This window comes from Cherax quadricarinatus, chromosome 48 (genome assembly GCF_038502225.1).
Source record: "Cherax quadricarinatus isolate ZL_2023a chromosome 48, ASM3850222v1, whole genome shotgun sequence".
Classification (NCBI taxonomy): Eukaryota; Metazoa; Arthropoda; class Malacostraca; order Decapoda; family Parastacidae; genus Cherax; species Cherax quadricarinatus.
In genome coordinates this window covers 12,841,812-12,863,639 of record NC_091339.1, presented here as the reverse complement: position 1 = coordinate 12,863,639, position 21,828 = coordinate 12,841,812, and positions in this window count along the sequence as shown.

The following is a 21,828-nucleotide window of genomic DNA, read 5'->3' as shown; positions in this document are numbered from 1 at the left end:
TACACACACTTGGAAGCTGAAGACTCATTTGAGTCACAAGGATGTTAGGAAGTATTTCTTCAGCCACAGAGTGGTCAGGAAGTAGAACAGTCTGGAAAGTGAGGTAGTGGAAACAGGTACCCTACATAGCTTTAAGAAGAGGTATGATGAAGTTCATGGAGCAGGGACAGAGTGGAATTAGTTGACGACCAGTGAAGAGACGGGGCCAGGAGTTATCACACGGTCTCTGCAGCCACAATTAAGTCAGTGTTCACACACACACACACACACACACACACACACACACACACACACACACACACACACACACACACGCGCGCGCGCGCGCGCGCGCGCCTCTTCATCTACACTGTAGATGCACAGACGAAAGAACTGGAAATGCAACATCACTGGAACATTGTGGAAAGGGAAGGACTGAACAAAACGGAGAAGTGAGCAAAACAACCAGAAAGAAATATGCAAGAATGAGAAGCTGTCCGAGAATGACGTAGCAACCAAAACCAGGCGGTGATAAAAGATATGGCAATGAGACAGGAGGAAGGTGGAGATGAGTTGACGGGCAACAAATATGAAGCTTGTGAGGAGCTGAATAAACGATTTATACAGGCTTCTCAGTGGAAACTAAGGGCAGCACAAGGGTCGGAGGAAAGTTATACTAGTAGGCGCTGGTCACCATATACACAGAAAAGTAGTGAAGAGATTTCCTAGTGATCTGGATGCATCAAAGGCAATAGAACCTGACAACGTGACGCCATGGATTCTGCTAGAGGAAGCAGAAGTGCTGTTCGAACCGCAGGATAAAATCTACAAGTCAGTGGGTACGGGGAAGTTGCCGAAGATCTAGAAGACAGCGAATGGAAGAGTTAATATAGCATATTAAGAGTATGTTATAGTATATTTGGTGTACGTCACTCACCCATATAGGCATTCCTCCTGAGCAGAGAACCAGGTGCTAAGCGTATAACGAATAGGGGCTCCAGCCCATGACAAGAAAGCGCAATAATGTTGTGAAGTGATGTGGAACACTTGTGAATTAACAGTGGCAGGCTTACCTCCAAGCCTGGTCACTATGGTTCGCACCGTGTCTCTTGTTTGCATTTGCCTTATTCTATATATCGTGTATATACTGTACATACACTGCTTGCTGTTTGGTTAAGGGAATATATGTGTTTGCTCTGCTGCCTTTTTTGCTCTTTCCTTCCTTGGTAACCGCGTTACAACCAGGTGTGCTGTGTTCGTAATAGTTAAACTAAAGGCTAGTATAATTGGAGCAATTGCATCGAAGTTATGTGATGGTAATCAGCACTGCTTTAGACACAGTAAATCTTTCTTCACAATCTGCTGGAATTCCAGGACAAAGTAACAGAAGGGAAGCACGAGTCAGGAGGATGGATGAACAACAAGAAGGCATTCGACACGGAATCCCCCCCCCCCAAAAAAAAAATCCTGGGGCAAAAAAATTCAGGATCAGGCAAGAAAAAAGTTAACCTGTTAGGAGGGAGAATGATTGTCCGAAATGTCAGAATGGGGAAGTGCAACAAGCAGGATTTCACTAGGCTCTGTATTGGGATTGGTACTGTTTTTGGTAAATGTAATTATTTACCAGAAGAGGTAGTCGGATGTACCTGGAGAAATTGTAAGAACTGCCTGACAAGTGGCCACTGGAATTCAAACCTCCAGCAAATACGAGAGTTAAAAATTCGGATAAAAGGAAAAAAAGCCTGCAGCTGAATATAAACTCTGAAACAGTGGCTGTAAACCTTACTCAAAAATATAAATCTAGAGGTGAGCATAATACAAAGTAAATAGCCAGAGATATACACCAGCTAAATAACCTCTAAGATTAATTGTTATTCGCGCTCTTCTTAAAGTATACAGTAGCAGAATGCCTAGCAATGAGGAAGCCACCCCAGCTCTGTAGATCTGACGGCAACCAAAAGCGTCCAGATGGAATTAAAATTCAAGCGTAGACAGATCCACAACTGATAAAACATGTCAAATAACCGGAGAAAGTGCAATGGCTTGCAACATGACTCGACCCGAAGCTCAGTTTAATGTGCAGTGAGGACAGGCTAAAGGATTTCAATATGAAGACATTACAGGTTAGAGAAACCAAGAAAAACATGATAGCCAAGCATAAAATACTCGGAGAACTTGACTGAGTGAAAAGGGACAGCGTCTTAGAAGTGAAAACGGGTACACGAGAATACCACTGAAAGTTAGACACAGGAGTCACAAGGATGTCAGGAAGGATATCTTATCCAATATGTTTCAAGTAATAAAGCCAACTAGCTAACTGATTTACCTTAAATGTTCAATTTAATTAATAAATACTGTGGGGAACAAATTAACATCATTGGAACAAATAATGGCAAAAATTTAAATGCAAGAGCATTCAGAAAGAATGCTAGAATGCAGTAAATACGGCAAAGAACAAGAGAAAGGAAGGGCCAGGAGCTGAAACTCTTCCTCTACAACCCCAAAGTGAACCGAAAGGATCAGTATGACGCAAATTTTTCTGACTTAAGCAGACTATCACTGCGATGTTGAACATCCACAGAGGGAGATTATATTGAAATTTAATAGCTTAAAAGTATAGAAAATGAGTTCTGCATTTGCATATCTTATTTTTCCCCATAGTATTTTTTTTCTCATAATTAAATATTTAAAAACAAACATTTGTAATTACCCTGTATATGCAAAAACTAGGTCTAAAAGACAAGGTTTCTCCATAACACTTAAGTGTTGATGAGCAACGGAAAATTGTCTGTGAAAATGTTTGGTGAGCTCCCAGACTGCAGCAGGTCACCTTTAAAGGCCTTGACGCCTCTTTAAACATTTAATGTATGAGGAGGAACGTCACACGAAGATAAGATTTCTTGCAGACAAAAAAGAGGCTTGACCTTGTGTGGTGGTGACCTTGTGTGGTTAGGTACGACTCTTAGTTCATTCACTTCGGCAGGATTTTCCCACAGCCAGGACTCCTCTTCTTTAATCCACTCCTACAAGGTCATTTTCCACACGCAACTAGGACTTTCCCTCCATCAAATACATCAGTCTATCTTTCACCCGATACTACAAAATTTCCTCTAATACTCACACCAAAAAGACTTGCACCTTTCCCAGAAAGTCAGGTCTTTCCCACTGAAGCTGAACTTCCACCTTTACTCACGTCTACAGGACTCCCTAGTTTACACAGCCTCATTCAACCTCTACTACAGAACTTCCTTCTTCATCGACTCCTATAGCAGCCTTGAGTTTCCGTCATTCAGAGGCAATATTGTAACTGCTGAAGCTCTATGGCGTTTGCGCCAGAAGTGGCGCGTAACATGATGAGAAGTGGCGCATTACACTCCAGTGATAATGATAATAAAGAAAGCATACTCATACTAGAAATGAGTTTTACCGAGATTAAATCTAAAAACAAAGCAATTATTTTTAGTGATTTTGTTATTTCGTGCACATCTTTTACCGAATGTCATCTACTTTCATATATAACTGTTTCAGTTAGAAAAGTATTCAGTAAGAGTACACAGCGTTTATGAGTTATATATTCACTACATATAGTGCTCTGTCCTTATCAGGGACATTGAACGACGAGGGAATTTTGTACAGGAGTCGTTCCATAAGTGTTCACATTTGATACTTGTTTGATCTTGAGGCACCAGGCACCATCAGCGGTTACAGTGCATCGCACGTTTTTACCAGTTTACAATTGACACTCGTGAGTTGTGCTTCACTCTTTGTGAACAATTGAAGCTTTGTACTTTTCGAAACTTAAGCTTTGTTTTTACCGTCCATTACTCATCACAGCGCAAAAGAAAAGGAGAAAGTAATAGTAAGCATTATTTTAACGAACAGTGGGAAAATTAATTCTTTAATTGTGCATTGTTTGTGCAAATAGAAGACATTATCTTAATAGACACTGCAAAAATCAGGCTGAAACAGAAGAAAAACTGATGTTAGTGCTTGGGTCTGAGACTCAGAGTCTCATTAATGTTTATCTTGTCTATATTAAATCATTTCCGTAAAAATACTAAATATTTCCATATTAACATATTTTTAAAGAACTGAATAGGGGTACAGGGGTCATATGGCATTTCTGAACTACGCCATGAAACAATTGACGCATGGAATGCTAAAGGTTGGCCACCCCAACTCTGTGGTAGAGCTCATTTCACAACATTCCCCCCCCACTTTTCTTTTTAAATGTCATACCCACCCCTTCCACCCTTTTCCTTTAGCCGCTTCATCTTCCCTTCCCTTCCTTACCCCTCCCCCTCCCTCACTCTCTTCCTCGCCATATAGAGGGTCATTTATTTTTTGTGATCTGCTTCACCTCTTAGGCTTACTATCTCCAGGGAGACGGAGGTAAAGAAAATATATATTACACCGAATATCAGAGGTATTTTTATCGTCACTTGCAACTCGAGCCTTCAAAAAACATGTGGTGGATACCTGAAGTCACTCTAAATTTTTTTTTTCAATTTTTGTCATATATATATAATGTGCCGAATACCTAAAACTTGCGATTTTGGCTTAAAAAGCAACGTTCTTGCCTAATAAGGCAAGCGAAAATTTTACTTACCCATTGGTTGATTCAAAATTCCAGAATATGGTACTTCCAATGATGCATAAGCAAATAACATAGTGGTGTCCTGGAATGAAAAGAGTAGTAATGCAGTAGAACATTCTGTTGGTGACGTTTTGCCCCCCGGACTAGGGTTTTATCTAGTCTGTCGGCTTGATATAGTTCTCTTTGGGGCGTAGATGGAAAATACTGAACTAAATCAGTTACCAGAGAGTGGTCTCATGGACACAGTGTATATAGATGGTGATAGTGAACGAATGGCTAGCGAATGGTCGAACAATTTAGTGCAGATGTCCCCAACCTGTGGCCCAAGGGCCGCATGTAGCCCTTCTAGGAAATGGATGCGGCCCACTCGCGAAATTATGAATTCACTTTTATGTAAGTTCCACACCGCAGTGTCAACAATTTCAAAATCCTTATAGCCACCTCTAAGAACCACCTCACACGTCTGCTACGCATAATTTATGTGGAGGTAACTGGCAACTGCGACCTTCCTTTAAATTTGACTTTTCAAATTAGCCCTTTCATAATAAAAGATTGGGGACTACTGATCTAGTGTATATGCTAAAAAAAATATTATGCATAATAAAGTCCCGGTTAGGGCGAAACATCGCCTTAATAAAGCGCTATTTAGAATTTAAAGTCTTAAAACCTTATTTATGTCGAATCAACGTCTTGATAGAGATTGTTTAAGGTGGAATGTCTTGAAGAAACCCACTTTAGGGCGATAAAATGTTTATTAGAAAGAGTTACCTTCACTACAGTTTTAACTTTACAATGGTTCGAAAGTCGTCTAAGGCTTTAAACGTCGTCTAAAGACATTTCTGAGTTAGTTATAAATGCTGCACAAAGGAAACTTGTCGAAGCTCGAGTCCACTGAAAAGAAAATGTTGTCTCCCCTTAGGTGAAGAATTTTATCTACCCCTGGATGAATAACTATCTATCAGGGATGGAGAGTGAACCTCCACCCAGTGAAGAATTCTGTCTACTGCTGTGTTAATAGGTATGTCTACTCAAGTGTGTGGAGTTCCTTTTCTCCCCAGGTGGGACTCCTGCAAAGGATACTGTGAAGTCTGGCAGCATTTGACGCGTATTTCATTCTTTCTCAAGGTTTCCTTCAGCGATCGTCTTGTGTGTGTGTGTGTGTGTGTATGTGCGTGTGTGTGTGTGTGTGTGTGTGTGTGTGTGTGTGTGTGTGTGTGTGTGTGTGAAATATTTCCCTGGGAACCCCTAATTTTCACAAATGAGAAAGAAGCGCTCAAATTGACAAACGCATTTCTACTCTGGTAATTTGTTCGGAGTTTTTCTTTATGTGTGTGTGGTGGAGGGAAGAGAGCGAGAGAGCAAGAGAGAGAGCGAGAGCGAGAGAGCAAGAGAGAGAGCGAGAGAGAGAGAGAGAGAGAGAGAGAGAGAGAGAGAGAGAGAGAGAGAGAGAGAGAGAGTAACCCAGAAAGATACTTTTTAAACTTTTGCAAAAAAATGTGGCATCCTTGATAATCAATTTTATTGTTCTATCTTGCCTCTACATAAAACTCAGACTAGGGCTGAGAGGGGCCTCCACGCCGCTCTGTACCAGCGATTCATCTTTACCAGGGTGGGAAAAAATGTTAACTGTGTGTGTGTGTGTACTCACCTATTTGTACTCACCTATTTGTGGTTGCAGGGGTCGAGTCCTAGCTCCTGGCCCCGCCTCTTCACCGGTTGCTACTAGGCCCTCTCTCTCCCCGCTCCATGAGCTTTATCAAACCTCGTCTTAAAACTGTGTATGGTTCCTGCCTCCACTACGTCATTTTCTAGGCTATTTCACTGCCTTACAACTCTATGACTGAAGAAATACTTCCTACTATCTCTCTGACTCATTTGTGTCTTCAACTTCCAATTGTGGCCTCTTGTTTCTGTGTCCCCTCCCTGGAACATCCTGTCTTTGTCCACCTTGTCTATTCCACGCAGTATTTTATATGTCGTTATCATGTCTCCCCTGACCCTCCTGTCCTCCAGTGTCGTCAGGCCGATTTCCCTTAATCTTTCTTCATAGGACATTCCCCTTAGCTCTGGAACTAACCTTGTCGCAAACCTTTGTACTTTCTGAAGTTTCTTGACGTGCTTTATCAAGTGCGGGTTCCAAACAGGTGCTGCATACTCCAGTATGGGCCTGACATACACGGTGTACAGTGTCTTGAACGATTCCTTACTAAGGTATCGGAATGCTGTTCTCAGGTTTGCCAGGCGCCCATATGATGCAGCAGTTATCTGATTGATGTGTGCTTCCGGAGACATGCTCGGTGTGTGTGTGTGTGTGTGTGTGTGTGTGTGTTTATTTGTGTCTAATATATATATATATATATATATATATATATATATATATATATATATATATATATATATATAATGTCATTTCAGTGCTTGCTTTGCAGTGCAAATATTTTACGTGGTAAATACCTGAACGAATATCACCAATGAACATATCACTACAACTAAAAAAATAAAATACTTGTTCTTGTTAGAGATGTCGAAATATGTCGGGATACGACACACCTGAACCCACGTAGAGCAAATAAAACAGAGGCAGGTTTAGTAGGAAATGCCCAGACTTTATCTTATTTTCTCCCTCACTTTCTCCAGATTGGTTTAATACACAAATAACCCGCACATAGGAAAAAGAAGCATATAACGACCTTTCGATACGACTTTTACCATTAAGTAGTCACACAGATTAGTTTGAGTTACTGTTCACTAGTGCTTATTACATTTCTGTCTTTGGAGGTCAAGATATGTTATTAAAGACTTTTAATTCCAACGAGTTTTGGCTTTACATAAATAAATCACTTGAGAATAAATGACATCACCCATTTTTTTTTCTTTTCTGTCCGGCTGACTGCAGACTCGACCAAAATACATATAACATTTTCGAGAATCTGAAAATTAAAGTTTGTCACTCTTCAATATAACTTTATCACCTGGATTTCAATCTTTTTCAAAATGTTTTCTATGAAGACTTTTGATAAATCGTCTTTAAGACTTGTTTTCGTGCTTCGCTGTAGTTATGAATGAAGAAAAGACTTTTGCCAAAGTTTATTTCTCCAAGTGAGACTTTTTTTAATTGAAAAAGTTTTGTGGCCGCTGAAACAAGGAAAAATGCTTCAGTAAGAATTTGACAGAATATAATCTAATGTAATGCAATTTACTAACAAATAAAAAATTAATAATAAAATATAATAAATGAAATAATAATAATAATTAAAATAATAATAATAATAATAATAATAATAATAATAATAATAATAATAATATTCTCTGTATAAATTTTCATATTCAAGTGTAAGCTCTAAAACAGCATGAGTCTCAGCACCTGGAAAATGGAAAGTAATCCATAGTAAAGTAAGGCAGTTTCAATTTCTCCCACCAAGAACCTTTCAAAATCACTGCAAAACCTATGTTGGAAAGTGATATACATAAATTAACTGTTTTTTTTAAGCTTATTACGAAATAACAAAACGTGCACAAACCCAATCACAGATGCCCAAAAAACTGCTTCCTGGTTTAATCTCATGTACATGTATTCGTACTTTAAACAGTAAATGAATTCCACCTGTCAAACTAGGTCAAAGGCAGGAAAACTGTAAAAGCGTGAAGGGAATTGTTTTAGCCAAGTTGACGTTTCTGTTACAATTCCCAGTTGAGGTCAGTGGAAAATGCTTCAAGTGCAGATTAACAGAGCAGATATTACGTCATTCGAGCTAACAGTTACTATCCAAGTCCACGGTTTTTGTTTCATTTGATCTAAGGTTTGTAATATGAGTCACATCAATCTAATACTGAGGCATGACAAGGGAGACTTTTACTGGAACCGATGAAAGCAGTGTAGAGAGGCAGTAGCTGAAGGTATCTGTTTAACAAAAGGACTCGTAAACAAACACTAGGACATATTTATTAGAAAACGTTACGATCCAGCGATCAAAACGTTTTTGATACGTCCTAGTGTTTGCTAACTTTTTTTATAAATCGCTTGTCAGCATTAATTGCCAAGGTATCGTCACAGGTGGGCGGGACCCACCAGTGGCTAACGAAAGTAGGTTATGAACCATTAGGTGGGCCGGTAGATGTTAGCAGTGAAGGTGTAGAAGATATCAACACTAGGCTTCCAAGTGTTAGATTTACTATGGAGCATCTTAGAAAGGATACCTTATACAACTCCATTGCCTAAGTCTGGTCCACATTATGGGCATGACTTACTTCCACTAGTGTGTTCCGCCTACTTGTAACGTGGCCTTCAACTGATGAACCTCACCACTTTTTTCACTGGCTCCACTAAAATAGTCTCTGTCCTCATGTCTCAGAATTAGATTGAAAATAAAAGCCTGATGAGAAGGCGAAACCTTTCTCCAATAAAATTTTCCAGGTATTGCACATGTCTTACACATCAGCTCTTGTTTCACGTGAGCTGACAGTTACTGACAGAAGTATCTAACAGTTCATCCAGATTTTCATCGGAAATGGCATTTACTGACAGCGCTAGCTAAAATATCCTCTAGCTCTTGTTTCGTTCGAGCTGAAGTGACATTAATTACGAGTAAAATATATGTAGTAATTATAAACCAGTTGGCTGAGGCAGCAACCAGTTGGAAAGTGATAAAAGCAACAGAGATTGATGGGACTAAGGTGAAGGTACGTTACCAGGAAGTACTGGAATAGTTGATTCATTTATTCATTGTGTGGATAAAGGGAGATTGGATGTCGAAAATAATGACGAAAAGACGTTTCTGCGGAAGACACATGGGCAACAATTTATCTTTATTACTGAGACGTTGAGCCTGTTCAGCAGGCCTCTGCAGTCGAAATATGAATGTGACTTGAATACTGGGGACAACAGATATAGTGGAGAGGTGCACATGAGAAGATCAGTCTCTCATTCTTGATGAAGTAGTTCAGCTTCATAGCTCTGAAGCTTTGGATCTGAACACTTACCTAAGCTGAAGGACTTAGGGACTGATTGCCGCAATATCTACCTCTTCACTATTTCTGTAGTCTTCATTATTTAAGTCACGTTTGTATTTCAACTGAAGTAAGACATATGCAACAGTTAGGTATCTTTATTCCGAAACAATTCGCCTACACAGTAGGCTTCCTCGGTCGAATACAGAGGAAGCAGCAGAAGTAGAGATATAATCAATCCATCACCATTGATCGTCTCTCGACCTGCGGGGAGAGAGGACGCTTCTACAGGTTCTCTTGCACGCCACCTGGTGAGGAAAACATAGCATTAGCACCAAGATGGCGGACCGACTGTACCGGCGCATAAATACTGACTGCATTGAGCTGGTTAGAGGATCTTTAAGCAACGCCACGATGAACGTTCTCCTGCCAAGCATTATCAGGGACTGTTATGGCATCCCCAACGAAGAGCTGTATGGTGTAGCAATGAATGGTATGTCAAGGGTCTTCGTGAAGTTCATGAGGGCTGACTTCTACTCTACCATCGTCGACGAATTTCAAGAAAGACGGATGAGTATCAATTCGGCAGTGGAAGTATGCTTGCATGATGTGTAAGTATTTTACTTGGGTGAAGGTAAGGAATGTACCTTTTGAGGCAACAGCATACAGCCTACAAGATGTGTTCAGTGGTTATGGGACTGTACACTCGACGAGCATGGGAATGTGGAGGGACGGCCCTTATGAGGGGATGCCGGAAGGATCCTTCACACTGAAAATGACCCTGAGGAGGCCGATACCATCATATGTTACATTGCATAACCATAGAACACAGGTTTTTGTACACTATGCGGGGCAGAGGAAGACGTGCCGTTTATGTGACTCACATGAACACATGGTGGCACAATGCCCCAGGAGACAGGGCCCTAGGCGTCAGGAGACAGCTTCTGTGGATACGCCATTAGAAGCCGCGGACGTTATGACGGGTGAAGTGGAACGCCGGGGTACAGGCCTATGGAGTGAGGAGGTCGACAGAGCAGAGGTGGTTTTGGAGACGTGTGTTACACTACCAGTGGAAACGGGGGGGGGGGGGAATATCGCTGTCAGACAGACCGTTAGGTACTACAGAGTCAGCTCAGGACGGGATTTTGGAGGCTGTGCTGAAGGATTTTTTGGAAGAGTCGGAGCATGGTGTGGAAAGTGATGTGAGGTCAGGTGATGACAAGGTGATGGATGAACAGAAGCAGGGTAAGGAAGACTTGAGTGAGGTTCGAAAGGAGAGCAATGTGGTGGTGGAGGTCCATCAAGAAGATGTGGTTGCAGAAGAAATGTGTGTAGAGGGTAGCTCCCGCAAGAGATCAGCGGGGGCATCAGACATGGACGAAGTCCTCACACCAGCGCAGAGGCCTGGGAAGAAGATGTGGGCAGCTGTGGTAGCAAAGGCAAGTCCGGGAGGAGGGGGGGGGCAATGGGAAGCTAGGCGGGAAGGGACAGGGAGGGGTTGGAGGGCAGGAACGAGGGAGTGATAGAGAAGAACCGAGACCTATGAAAGGAGGACCAAGTAAGCCTCAGCGGCACAGGGGTAAGCCGCCATTCTTGTAAAATTCAGGTGTGTAACTTTCAATGTAAACGGTCTTAAAACCGAGGTCAAGAGGGTATGGTTAGAGTGGGTTTTGAGGAGATTTAGTATTGATGTCTGTTTTTTGCAGGAACATAACCATAGGTTAGGATGTGAGTTGTTGTTGAAAGGTTATAGGTTGTTTACATGTGATGCTTTGAGGTTGAAAGGAGGTGTGGCTGTGGCGGTAAAGGAGACCAGTCCTTTGCGTATCCTGGGTTGGGAGGAGGGGGGGGTGGGAGGGTTGTCAGGGTGGATGGGTTTTGGGGGGCCAGGAGGTTTAGTTTTGTAGGTGTGTACATGACAGCAACTAGTAACGCTAGAGTGAAGGTGGATTTTGTACGCGATGTTCTGGTATATCACTTGAGAGGTTTACCTGCTTTTACGGTGATTGGTGGGGATTGGAATTGTGTCATTAGGAATGGTGATGTGGTTCCAAGGGGGGCGGGTTGTGTTTTGGGGGTTCTGCGGGATGTTTTGCGAGATGTTGGAGTGGTAGATATGGTGGGAAGTAGGGGATATGGAGTGGAGCACACTTTTATTCGTAGGGGATATGAGGCACGGTTAGATAGGATTTATGTTAGGCAGGGCATAGGTGTGGAGAGGGTGAGGACTGTCGATGTGGGTTTTTCTGATCATCGTGCTGTTATAGCAGATTTGAGGGTAGATGGCATAGTGAGAGTTTATGCAGGATACTGGAAATTAAATGTGAGGCTACTTAGGGACGAGGGTGACCCTACAGGGTTTGAAGATTGGTGGAAATCCTTTTGGGAGATTAGGAATATGGAAATGGATTTGCTGGATTGGTGGGAAATGAGGGCTAAAGTTGAAATCGCGAAATTTTTTAAAGTACGGGGTAAGGAGATGGCGAGGTGGAGCTATGGTCTACAAAATTATCTTGAGGGTCAGTTAAATGACTTATGCAGAGGAACGGGTGGGGCGGAGTGAGGACATGGAACGTTTGCGAAATAGGTTGGCGGAAATTCACAATGAAAAATTTGAGGCAATTCGAGTTAGGGCAGGGTTGGAGGATGTTTTAAGGGGGGATAGGCCATCGGGTTTTGTATTAAGGAGGTTTAAGGAACGGCAGGCGAAAACCACCTTGGCGTATATTGAGGCAGGTACAGGGGGGGGGGTGGCTTTGAGGAGGGTCAAGGCCTATCCACCACGGAAAATATTAGTTTGTATGCAGATTTTTGGTTTAGGGAGAAGTGGAGGAGGGTTGGCGGGGGAGTGGATGAGGGACGGTTTGGGGATGAAGGGTTTAATAGGGTATTAAGTGAGCAGGACAGTGACAGAATCGAGGGTATTATTAGTGTAGAGGAGGTGGAGGAGGCAGTTTTTGGGATGTGCCAGGGTAAAACCCCAGGCATAGATGGCATACCAAACGATTTTTATAGGTGTCATTGGGGGAGTGTACAGCATTGTCTGGTGGGGGTTTTGAATTGTATGTTAAGTAGTGGGGGGATGGGGAAATCGCAAAGAACGGGTGTCACGGTTTTAGTGCCCAAAAAGAAGGAATGCCGAGTTTTGAATGATTACCGTGCGATTACGTTAATGTGCTCGGATTACAAGATTTTTGCTAAGGTTTTGGACAACAGAATGAGGAAAGTGTTGGGTTTAGTGTTACATAGGGGGCAGTTGGGAATTCCGGGAAGAAGGATGAGGGATGGACATGGGTTGATTAGGGATTTTCTAGAGAGATGTACGGGAGGGGGAATACTAGGTTTAGATTGGGTGAATGCATATGATTGCGTGGACAGAGATTTCTTAGGGGTTTGCTTAGAGAGGTTGGGGTTTCGGGAGGGGGCAGTGAGGTGGGTGAACACCCTGTATGCTGAGGCAGAGGTAAGGGTACAGGTCAATGGGAGGTTGGGTGGAAGTGTACCGATGGAGAGAGGCTTGAGGCAGGGCTGTCCGATGTCACAGCTGCTTTTTGCGTGTGTGCAGAATCCTTTTTATGAGTCTGTTGAGAGGGTGATGGACAAACAGGAGATGGAAGGGGGATGCAAAGGGGGCATCGTTGGGTATGTGGATGATACTACTGTTTTGCTACGGGGTAAGGATGAGTTAAGGAGGGTGGGTGGAGTGATTCAGATGTTTGGTATGAATACCGGAATGAGAGTTAATACGGTGAAATCAAGGTTACTAGAGGTAGGTAATTGGATAGGGGGGGGGCTTGGGGATGGGGTTAGGATGGACAGTCGTTGACAAAATCAGGGCATGTGGGATATGGTATATGGCGGAAGTGCAGGCATGCAGAAGGGTAAATTCGGAGTCTGTCACGGGTAAGGTTTTAAGTAGACTAGGAGGTTTAAGTGCGAGGGACTTAGCATTACATCAGAGGGTAGTGGTGGTAAATTCACTTGTCTATAGCAAGGTATGGGGGGTGGCAGAGGTTTTTCCCTTAGAGGTACGAGATATTGTAGAAATGCAGAGGAGGGTGCTGAAGTTTGTGTGGGGATTTGGGAGGGCATGGTTAAGTAAGGAGGTAGTTATGACGGATGTTCGAAGAGGGGGATTAGGTTTGTTGTCTTTAGGACTGAGAGTAATGGCTGTATATATCAAGTGGAGGTATATGAGGGAAGGGGGTGTGAGGGGCGCTAAAGTAGGAAGAGTTATGGAGGAGGCACGTAAATGGTGGAGTGGGAAGGAATTGAGGTTTTGTGAAGATATGTTGAGATTTTTATTGACAGTGCAACAGGTGGATAACATCAAAGTGAAAAGGTTGGTGAGGGTAGTGAAAGGTCAGGGAATTATGCAAGGGGTAGCCGTGTATCCAACGTATGATTGGGGGGTTATTTGGAAAGATTTTAGTAAGCTTCGGATACCGGCTAGAGTAAGAGAATTAGTGTATCGTTTTATCATGGGGATTCTGGCTTCCAAGGAGGTGTTACGTAGTATGGGGTTTGTGGAAGAGGCTTTTTGTCAGTTTTGTGGCGATGTTGAAACGGCGTTTCATGTGGTCTTCTTTTGTACCTCCTTGGAGGGGGTAAGATCATGGATGGGTGGGGTTATCAGACTGTTGGGGGGGGGGGTCGTTTGCCGTTTTTAAGGGCTTTACTACTAGATGTAAGGGGAGTGCCTAGGGATGTTGGAAGGGCTATAATGTATATTATAGTGGATTATCTGGACATTTCATGGGGAATGAGGGGATTAAGGGGTGATAAGAGGATAAAAGCGTTGGCGGCTAGATTCTATAGGACGAAGTGTAGGAATATGCTGGTTTATGGGGCGTCCTGGGAAAAAAGTTTCACAGAAGGTTATAGGAACCTCACTGTGGGTTCCCTTTGTCGGGGTCTCTGAGGATGGACAAAGGAGTGGTCTCCTTATGGGGGGATGTAAAGGGGGGGGTTGTTTTTGTTTTTCTTTGGAGCTTATGTAGTGTGTAAGAGGAAGGTAGTGAGAATTAGGTATGGATGGTACGCCATGTTTCACGAGAATGTTTGTCATAGTGAGAATAAGTGTGGTTTCCAGGGTTACAATTCTAAGCCTGATGGTTATGTTCACTGGTTTTAAAAATTTCCTTGATAGCCAGGATACCGAGCCCTTAGGATCTCGTTTTTAAGTAATTGGATTGGCAAGTTGGTTTCAAAAAAAAAAAAAATCCATCACCATAAAAAGACGTAGTTTTGAGGTCACGTCAAAATTACGTCTTCAACGGTGATTCACTGTTTACGTCTCTACCTCCACCGCCTCTTCTGTATTCGACTGAAGAACCCTACTGTACAGGCGAAACGTCTCTCCAATAAAAAATCAACGTCTTGCTCGTGTGTTACACTCATCTACTTGTCGGTATTTGTATATCATTAGCATAAAAACGAACTTATATGAGGAGCTTCGAAACTGAGCGAAACATTGTCTCAATAGGAGCATATTCTGCAACTTGAATCGGTGTCTTGATTCAAAGTTTCCTTTATATTCTGGGAAAAAGGGATAATTTTTTTTAAGAATTATAGAGAAGTAAAGTTTATGAGTATCACAGGTTGTTTGATCGGATAGTGAATGGAAAAGAGATGAGAATTTTTTTTATTTTAACTAAAAAGGAGGACGAGAGGAAGAAGGGGATGTGTGTCTGATGTATGTAGTGAAGCACTACATAGGTAAATAAGTTGGATGGATTTATGGATTTTTAAAAGGCATATAAAAAGCTGGTGACTGAATCAAGAAGTGACCTTAAACGCAGTGTTGAATAAGCCTACTTTCTAGACGATGTTTCGCTCAGCTAAATCAGAGTCTGGCCTGAAGCTCAAGTCTGAGTGAAAAGTCGAAAATGAAAATGTTGATGGGGGCAGCATTGGGCACTGAGTTCTTCGGCATTTACAGAAAAAACTAAGCTACTGTTTAGTTTTGCTGCTACTTTCTACATACTTTCCTTCCATCTAATTTTATTCAGTGTCTATCCCACTATCAGGTTTCCTTTCATTCACTACCAACTAGTCTGGTCAAGCACCAGCTGGCCTTGTTTAGTGCTAGTTGTTCTAGCCCAGTACCACTTGGTCATGTTCACCACCAGTTGGTCTCGTCCAGTACCAGCTGGTCTCTGTTATCACCAAGTACCAGATGGAGGAGATGTGGCCTTTATGGGTAACGTTTATCACGAGACCAGAAATAATCCCGAAGCGTAAACCGCTTAAGTGAGACACACAGTGTGAAGGACCTGGGGTTCAGGGAGGCAAGGTAGAGAGAGACGGAGTCATACATGGTTTGGAGGGGTTAGGGGAGAGAAAATAAGGAAAGTAGATGGCAAGCCTGTGACGTTCTGAATCCCATTGTAGCCATAGCGATATATGAATGTATCACATACGCTCAGGAGCCACTTTATTAGCTACACCCTGCTAGGGCTCTGCTCTTCCTCCAGAACAGCCTTAATTCTTCGTGGCATGGATTCAGCAAGGTCCTGGAAAAATTCCTTAGAGATTTTGGTCAATGTTAACATAGCATCACTTAGTTCCTGTCTGATGCTATCAGGTTAACATCTCCCGTGCCACAACATCTAAAAGGTTTACGCCAAATTCTTCATGTCGCAGCAGAAATCGTTTTTCGTCAGACAAGGCGAAGTTTTTCCAATCTTCAATTGTCCAGTTTTGATGAGCCTGTGGCCGCTGTAACCTGTCTCCTGTTCTTAGGCGAAAGGAGGGTATCCCGGTGTGGTCTGCTGAAGCCCATTCACTTCAAGGTTCGATGTCTTGTGCATTCAGAGATTCTCTTCTGTTGTAACGTGTGATTATCTGATTTACTGTGGCCTTCGTGTTAACTTAAACCAGTGTAGCCATTCCCCTCTGACCTCTCTCATTAACACTGCGTTTTCGCCCACAGAACTGAGACTCGCTGTATGTTTTATGTTTTTCACACCATTGTCTCTAATCTCTAGAGACTGTTGTGACTGAATATCCCAGAAGATCAGAGGTTCCTGAGATACTTAAAACACCCTGTCCAGCACCAACAATCGTTCCAAGGTTAAAGTCACTTACCTGGAGTTTACCTGGAGAGAGTTCCGGGGGTCAACGCCCCCGCGGCCCGGTCTGTGACCAGGCCTCCTGGTGGATCAGAGCCTGATCAACCAGGCTGTTGCTGCTGGCTGCACGCAAACCAACGTACGAGCCACAGCCCGGCTGGTCAGGAACCAACTTTAGGTGCTTGTCCAGTGCCAGCTTGAAGACTGCTAGGGGTCTGTTGGTAATCCCCCTTATGTATGCTGGGAGGCAGTTGAACAGTCTCGGGCCCCTGACACTTATTGTATGGTCTCTTAACGTGCTAGTGACAGCTCTTCCTCATGATCTTTGATCTGAACAAATTTACCTCTTGACCATGTTTGCATGCTTTTAGGCATTGAAGTGTTGCCTCATATATATATATATGTGTGTGTGTGTGTGTGTGTGTGTGTGTGTGTGTGTGTGTGTGTGTGTCTTGCCGAATAAGTAAAACTTGCGGTATTGACTTAAACAGCAAGCGAAAATTTATGTATGCAATAATTTCGTAAAAATCATTCTGACCTAACGATGAAAAATATATTTCAGTGTTTCTTTTTTATTATTAAATTATTGTAAACTTATCTAAAACATATTTAGTTGTATTAAGCTAAATTAAATTGCGCTTGTTATAATAAGGTTAGGTAAGTTTTCTAAGGTTCTTTGGGTACAAATTTATTAATTTTTACATTAAGATAAATGAAAAAGTATATATCTTTAAAGGCATAAGAGAAAATTTTAGAAAGGACTTAATTTTAAATGAGTTCTTGCTAATTGACGAATTTTACTTATTCGGAACGACATTACATATATATATATATATATATATATATATATATATATATATATATATATATATATATATATATATATATATATATATATATATATATCTATATATATACTTTAGTCCTGGAGGTGGGAAAGGCAATGTATTCACTCTGGAGGCGTGAGGATGTTGTAGTCTGAGGGTAATCTGAATGTCAGCACAAATAAATTAAACTGGTCAATTAAGACAAGCTGTAAGTGCAAAATGATCTTTACAAAAATTTTATCTAATGCATTTATTGATATTTTTTCTTTTAAAAAATTTTCAACGAACTTAATTTTGCACCAAAACTATATGAGACCTCCCGTAACCATGCTACAATAAACTTAATATAATTTAGCCTTATTCTCCTAAGCTTATTGAAGGTCAGTTTATGTTCAGACTAATATTCGCGGATTTTTTGGATACACAGATTTTCACTGCTTATGTGGCATAATGGATTTTGTCTTTTTTTGTGGTGGAGGCTCGATTCTCAGTCTGCTAATCGCGACACTATTTAATGTTACATAATTCAAGCCTATTTAAAAATTTACGTCTTATAGAATTAAGCCAAAGGCTGCATCATGCATTACCTCATGTGGATCGACACTCAGTCTTTAAGGCAAGAAACTGTTTATTCTTTGGTCAATTTTAACCTAACAAATTTATCATCTCTTTCTGAAACTTGAACGTTCACTTACAGCATGAACTTTGATCTGTTATTATGAGGAAGTTGTAACAATGTGCAAAGACTTGTTCTTGATTATTGTATCTTCTTTCAACAAACTGGCCGTATCCCACCGAAGCAGAGTGGCCCAAGAAGAAAAACGAAAGTTATATGACTACTTAAATGCATCGACTCCTCCGCCAGACTCACTTTATCTTGGGTATTGTCCACTGTTACACTGACGAGTTATACACTAAGTCAAGTTTACCACAACTTATGAGATAGTTCGAGTGTAAAATGACTTAGCAGCAGTCATCTCCGGAGTAAACAAACAATTGCAGCGTGACAGACGATGTAACTCTAGGCCAGGAAATACAAGCGCCGTTGTGTACACAAGGCATCACACACCCTGGAGTGTAAATACTCGTGCGAATACATTGCAACGCAACAAACAACTGAGTAAACAGATAAAAAACATAAATAAAAAATAAAAAAAAGCAACGCATGCAGAGTGGATATTTCGCAGTAACAACTAATGCATTCCTAGATACAGAAAATAGAAACGTTAGAAAAAGAAAAGCATCACCGATGGATAACATAAGTAGGCCTTAGAAGACTCTCCCGGGAGACGCTCACTAAAAGGCATCGGAAAGAGGATACAACGGATTAAGACAAAATCTTTCAGGAACAAGGAGATCAGACTCTCCTGTGAAAGTGAAGTAGTGTAGGAGATACTATGACTTCATAGGCCTAAATTTTGTTCACCATAAAATGGTAGGCTTAACGAAGCTCTCAACAGGAGAATGGAGAGGGGATAGGAAAGGAGAGAAGAATGAGAACTTAGGTAAGAGGGGAAACTGACCATCCAAGGAGGGCGCTTTCTAATGTTTGTAACTTACTGTAAATGGCAGTGACCGAGATTTCCTAAATATCAATTAGAATTTAAAAGTATGACTCTTAAGTACCGCCGGTAGTAGAATACAACCCCCGGGTCATTTTCATTACGCTACGTAAATGAAAAAAAAAATCCATTTTTAGGCTCATCTATGAAAGTTGTCGCCAGGATATATTTAATTTATAAACTTATAAGCGTGTTTTTTTTTTTGTTTTTTTTTTGAAAGAAAAATTTTCTTTAGGAAATGGAATTTTAAATAAAAGATTATTATTTTTCTTTATGCTTCAATAATTGCATTTTTAAATATCGTAGAGTATTTTGTGCGTAGGGTAACAATTTTTAATTCACCCGAAATGAATTATATTTATGAGCTGGTGGGTATAAATAAAAACACGGTTGTGAATAGATTATTATTATTATAATCAAGGGGGAAGCGCTAAACCCGGAGGATTATACAGCGCCTGGGGGGGGGATGTGGAAGGCATTCAGGCTTAATTCGGGGAACTGGAGCACAGATCCAATTCCCTAAATCAAGAGCCCCTCAGTTGTGAATAGAAGTTATACCAGCACGACAAACTTCACGTATTTAACGTAAACACAAGGAATTGAATGATGGAGATCAACACGAAGTTATTAACCATACTGTGTTAAGATTCGATATCTGGTTGAAATATAGAATGTGAGAAGCGATGGAAAACAAAACTACTGGAGAAGTGATCATGCAAGAAATGGTGTAGAGGATAAAGCAAGGAATAAAACAGAGTGAGAAAAGTATATCGTAGAAAATAAAGAATTAAGTTGATTATTATTATTATAATCAAGGGGGAAGCGCTAAACCCGGAGGATTATACAGCGCCTGGGGGGGGGATGTGGAAGGCATTCAGGCTTAATTCGGGGAACTGGAGCACAGATCCAATTCCCTAAATCAAGAGCCCCTCACCAACATCAAGGAACCTTCCTTGAGGGGAGAATTAAGTTGAATGTCTACAAACGAAAACTCGAGGAAACGAAGGGAGGTTAGACGGTACTTGAGAATTAAATATTGTCTAAAGCAAATTCGGAACCGAAATTTAATGTGATCCTTTATTGACAGCGTTTCGCCTACATAGTGGGCTTTTTCAAGTCACAAACTTGAAAAAGCCCACCGTGTGGGCGAAACGTTGTCAATAAAGGATCACATTAAACTGCATATGTGTTTATATTTCCGAACATAGAGCACTAACGAGAGATGAGAGAGAGAGAGAATGTGAAGAATAGATCATTAGAGTCAGTGTGGTATTTACTGAACAATTATGGATGGTATCTAAAAGCAAATTTAGCGTAATAAATCAAATTACAGTGAACATCCAAACGTAACGAAAGGAAATGATATATGAACTGTATGCTAATAATAGTATATGACCTATTCTCATAGTTCAGCCTTTTCTGTTTTGGATCTCGTCTGTTTGAAAATCCTGAACATTCTTTAGCAGTTGAATATTGCTGTGTGTGGACGCCATGTTGCTGTTGTATATTAAAAAGGGATTTGTTAAACATCGTGCAGAGCGTCATAAAACATTCATTAAAAGAGGTATCAGGTCATGTGACGATGTTTATTTCTTCTTCATTTTGCCATTCAGTTGTGCAGTCACATCAAGATGGATATAGGAAGCAGCTTCTTTGAATATATGGTTTGCTATTCCTTGTTCATTTGACATTCTTACTGACAGTGACGATCAGTGGTGTAAGCAGTTTTAACATATAATCTTTCCGTCGAGAATAAGAGTGATCTGATTTTTTCAGCAAATTCGACGGTTCTAACTCTGTGGATCCTGAGGCGCCTTCAGTTTGAAAATAATTGAGAGGTCGCAACGGCCAAGTGAAGAAGCAACAGTCAGCACACACAGCCAGAGGTCCCTGAGCTTCCCCAGCGCTTGGGCTGCAGCCCAAAGCTTTGGTGTGGCTCCAAAAGGATACTCTAGTGCTTGCTGATTCTGCGCCTCCACACATCGTCTGCTGCTACGTACCTGCCACATCCTTCGACCCGATTGGAGCGGGGTTTGTGGCAGCCCAAGGTGCTTAGCTTCTCCCTACGAGCCTCTTGAGGGCGGGTAATGGGGCTAGGCCTGGGAGGAATTGGTCCCAGACGATGAAGAGGTACTTGTACCTCATCCCATGGAATACACCAAATTCTATTAAATCAGTTCTACGCGATTTGATAAAAAAAAGCTAATTTAAGTGAGATTTCTATGTTAGGGTTGGTCCAAAAATAAAAATCTTTTTTTAATCATTATTCTAATCATTCTGTGATTTTTTTTTTTTCAAAAATTATAAGTTTTAAGTGAGTTCGGCCTATTCTGCCACTTCACTTATTACATTAATATATATATATATATATATATATATATATATATATATATATATATATATATATATATATATATAACACGTCGGCCATCTCCCTCCGAGGCAAGGTGGCCCCCCCAAAAAAAGGAAAAAAAACTTCATCATTCAACACTTTCACAATGATTCACACATAATCACTGTCTTTTCAGAGGCGCTCAGATACGACAGTAGATGTCACTCCAAACAGCCAATATCTCAAATCCCCTCTTTAAAGTGCAGGCATTTTTTATCGCCCATCTCTAGGACTTAAAGTCCGGCTAACCGGTCTCCCTGAATCCCTTCACAAAATATTACCCTACTCACAGCTCATCAGGTCCGGAAAACCATTCGTCTCCATTCACTCCTGTTTGTGTTTTATATATATATATATATATATATATATATATATATATATAGATATATATATATATATATTTACAAACATACTTGAAATATAAGGGGTGGTAGGAGAAAATTCTCAAACA